General features: G+C 37.1%; 1 protein-coding gene across 1 annotated transcript in view; it reads right to left on the bottom strand.

The window, feature by feature from the left end:
• The window catches only part of LOC144966757 (uncharacterized), a 6,481-nt gene extending 4,890 nt beyond the window's left edge, over positions 1–1,591 (bottom strand). Inside the window, exon 1 of the mRNA XM_078903531.1 lies at positions 1–1,591. This exon is cut by the window's left edge and continues 1,009 nt beyond it. The gene's annotated coding sequence lies outside the window, so the exon portion shown is untranslated.
• Between the last annotated feature and the right edge of the window lie 3,014 nt (positions 1,592–4,605).

Below are 4,605 nucleotides of genomic sequence, written 5' to 3'. Positions count from 1 at the left end.
TTTTGTGTTCGTGGATAGCTCACACGGTAGAGCCACGCTCTCACCTGCCAGGCGGAGTTGTCGTACCAATAAGGTCGCAGGTTCAAACCCCACCACCGCCGCAAAAAATTTTTTATTCTCTATTGTCTTCTGGCACTTTTCTATTCACTTCATATCTTGTTTGTTTTGTTTGTGTTTTAGACTCGTGGCACTTTGTTTTATATATTTGTTTGTGCAGCTTATTGTTTTGCTTGTTTTAGGTTCGTGGCATCGGCTTGGATTTTGTTTATGTTTTAATTTTGTGCAACTTATTTGCTTTGCTTGTGTTTTAGTTTTATGGCGCTTGTTTGTTTTGTTTGTGTTTGTGTGACTTAGTTTTGTGGCGCTGGTTTGTTTAGCTTGTTTTACTTTAGTGGTGCTTGACGGTTTTGGCGCTTGTTTGTTTTATTTCTTTTAATTTTGTGGCGCTTATAATTTGTTGACTCAACCCGAAACGGTACCCGTTCCGTTACATGAAGGTGTCTTATTCCTGGTCATTTGAATTGTCAGACCCCTTTATAATAAAGACTACCCTTGTAAATTCATAGCTCGCATTGTTTTTGCTTGAATCTCAACATTAACGTAACAACGAGCATCGCTCAAATGTCTCGCTTCTCGCCTCTGGATGATTTCTGACTTTATTGCTTACTATGTGTAGCCCACAGACTACTAGGAGCAGACCTGACAACAGCCACCTTTTAGTGGCTAATCGCCGCCATCGTATTTAATCCTCTCGTGTTCAGATTCTTTATGGGGGAGTAGATAATGAGTTCCCTATATGGCCATGGCAATCATGTAGACATCCTTTGATGATATAAGCCTACCCTTTGATGTCTGCAGTCGCCTTTTCGTTTTCTACGGTCACTCATGGCTAAACTCCGCCCAGAAGCGATTTCATAGGTCCGTCCATCACCAACTTTCAAACTTTTGTTCTCGTGAGTTCTTAATTTTTTTTTATCGAAGAACGATTGGCTATTGAGAATCTTGACCCTTCAACGATTGATCGTTCTGACAGCTCACGTGTCAACAGCCGTCAACAAATGAACTGAATCATCGTTGAAACACTTGAAGACGCTCATGGCATAGTTGCGTCACAATCACCCCGTTGCTGAATATATTATCCAGGCAAAGTTGATAGGTAAAAAAGCCAAATAATGTTTTAGTTACATTTGAAAACAAACAAAGTATATCACTGATCACGTCTCATTGAGATATAAAGAATGATATAAAACCCAAGACAATCGGCCGATAAATAAAAAAGTTGCTAAAAAAAGCTAAAATAAACAAAAGCAATGTTTAAAATCAAATTTATTCGTAAAACAGTTGGATTTCAACCGATTTTTCTGAAATAAGGACCAATGTTCTTCTTTTTTTTAAGCTGATTTCAACAATGTGTCTTTCAAATTCCTCAGAATTATATTTTTTACTTTTAGATTTTAGCTTTTAGGCCTACTCAAAAAGGTGTTATATTCCTTGCGTAATAAGAGCGTAATACATCCACGGTGAGAAGCGTCTTCGTTTCGGCCAGCTGGATAGATAGCCTGTGATTGGTCGAAGACTTTGAGACGCTTGATTCACAATTCTACACGAATGGACGGTGGCGGTAGATCAAAGAGGTGTAACAAATTTATTTACCAACTACTTTTCTTAGTGCTAAAATTACAAAGTAATAATTTCGCATCAGAAAAAAAAAAAAAAAACCTCTGAAGTTCCTATCTCTTTATTACAATAAAATTGATACGACGAATGACAAAATCGCCCCACAAATAAGGGAGTTATAAATTATTCACAATATTTTTAAAAGTTATTAATATAAACCCGATCATGGGAGCCAAGTCTAAAATGTACAAGTAAAAGTGTAGTTTAACGTGTCTAAATTGGGTTATCATCATAAACCTGACCTTTTTTTCTATTTTCCTTCCACAAATCAAGGTTAATCGAGCTCAGTCAAAGTCATTCATATAGACATAAAATCGCACAGCGTCCTTGGTTGCATAAAAAAAGAAAATGGCGGCGCTCGACCTCTCAGTAGCCACTTTTGATGACGTTTTCCTACCTGTTGTCGTATCTAGTCCTGTGTTATTTATGGTGTAGCCTAATAGGAACGGGTGTTGAAGATAAATGTAGATGCTCCTTCAGTGTGGACACGGGGGCAAACATGACCGATTACTTGCGTTCGCTTGATCACATCTGGCGTCTCAAGTACAATTCTCATGAAGTATTGGGCATGGCATCATAGGGTGGGGATCCAGTACAGCATTGCCGCACTCTCACAAAACACCATTTTTTTTTTCGTTCTTGGCTAGAATACTTTAGGTCAAATATCGATCAAATAAGATGACTCTCAAATTGCCAAAGAGTCGCAAACCTGTGACTTCTTTAGTGTCTCGGGTTTGAGACTTTGTATAAAGTTGAGGATATTCGTAATCGAAATTTGAAGTATGTAAACGTTTGTAATTGTTTTACCACATTACGGCAGATCATAACATAGTCCAACCATGCATTGCTTTCTTTTACATATTTCTAGTTATTAAACGCTTTCCACTAATTTTTGAAGCAGTGAATGAAAAAACAAACAAAAACAAAACGAAGCAAAACGAGGAGCATGGTTTTGTAGTTTACTCCACTACAGTACAATTCAACGTTCAACGTTAAACTGTTTAATCTGTTGATCGATCTGCGGTCCCAATTCCATGGTGGGATGGTCAAAACAGTTGGGGTAGAAGATGTGCTTACAAGCCATAGAGAAAAAGATAAAACATATATTATGGGATTGTTTTAAGCACAAAACAGTGGTAGTTTATTCTACATTTTAATTTCATTCCAATGCCAGTTTAAACAACGAAATAAGCGATGTAAGAAAGTTAAAAAAAAAAAAAAAAAGATTGTAGATTCAATGCGCATAAAAGAACCCAAAAAAAGTTCAAGATTTAGGATAGTGAAGGAGGAGCAATAGTCAGATTTTGTATTAATGTCGCGTGTTTTTCTAGTTTTTCTCAGCTGTGCCTCTATCAAAAGTTGTAAAAATTTGTGTCAACATTTGAATCAATTTGTCTTAACTGAATATAGATTTTGGACTGTTATGATGCCATATCAAAAAAAAGTTTTCTTCTTTAAGACCTATAAAAAAAAACTACTTTAAATCCGCTGTCATAAAATTCGAGATTTTACACTGTAAAAAATGAAAACAAGTTACGCACCACAAAGTATGAGGTGAATTCATCGTATTTCCAAAAAATCTCGTGCTGACACGTAAGTTCTGGCTATAGATAGAATGCGCTTGGCCAAGGAGTTCACAACATTGCCATCCGGAAGTATAACGGACCAACACACAAACTCTGTGTAACCATGAACTTTTATAGTCCGGTTAATATAGTTTAGTGAGAACAACTCACAAACGCGGATGGCAAAAACAATAACAAAGGCCTGAGTGACGTCATCTTCGAACTATCTATTGATTATGAGTTCACGTAATACTTGTTTCCGAATAATAACAATTCGCTGTCACTGCTATAAACTACATCTTATGTAGTTTGCCTTAAATTTTGAATTTATGATTTATTGCATATAATGCATATTATTGCATATTATATATCATGTCGCAATTACCGATATGAAATATCTAGCTTTAAACCATTTGAAATACTGATTATATACTCAATACTGTCAAATTAACATTGAATGCTGTTTATGGAACTTTGAAAAATTGCATGTATGCACGACCGTTTCACAGAGCATTTTAAAGGCTTTTAAACCATAATATAAGCTTTTACACGATACGATACGATACGGAATCTCTATCGGTGCCACTCCCGTACAGCTGTGAGATGAAATATACTTGTATCTATAGATTAGCAATTAAGGAGGACGGCTATGGAATTGGAATTTCACAATCAACCCCGAGAAGATGGTTACAGAAATCTTACAGAGAGATCATCAGTGTTGAACGATGGAGCTGGGTGAACGTAAACATACATCCGACAAAAGATTGGACGTCTGATAATTCGGGTAAGAAAAGGCTCATGGGTTCTGTACAGAGGATCATTGATATTCTTGGAGGTGGTGAAGATACTGGGTATTTAGAAGAATGCCTTACCATTTTTTTTTCTTTTCTGCATCATATGGAAGATAGTGACTATCATTCTGGGGTCAATGCAGATGTGTTTGAAGACTGCCTAAGAACCGTTTGCTGCCTTTCCTCGAAGAACCCAGCTGTATTGAATTTGGACAACGCTACCATTCGGTGGCCCATGATCACTTCGTGACTCCAACTTCGGCAACTTCACGTCTCTAATCAGACAACACTACGTATTATTCTGACCATTTATCAAAGGCCCAACTATATTCTAGCGAAAATAAACAAAGCAGAAACAGTTTTCAAAACAGAGTGTCTATTCAAGGAGTTTTGACTTTTGTTTTTGGAGCCATGAAACCATATCAGTTTTTATAGTTGCCGAAGTTGGAGCTTTGAAGTGATCATGAGCCACCGAATGGTAGTGTTGTCCAATGCAATACAGCTGGGTGCAAACGGTTCTTTAGCCAATCTTCAAACACCTATGTATTGACCCCGGAATGATCGTCACTAAC

The sequence above is a fragment of the Berghia stephanieae genome, chromosome 2 (genome assembly GCF_034508935.2).
Source record: "Berghia stephanieae isolate SIO BIC M18660-M18661 chromosome 2, UCSD_Bste_1.3, whole genome shotgun sequence".
Classification (NCBI taxonomy): domain Eukaryota; kingdom Metazoa; phylum Mollusca; class Gastropoda; order Nudibranchia; family Aeolidiidae; genus Berghia; species Berghia stephanieae.
This window is presented reverse-complemented; position numbering and strand designations above follow the sequence as displayed.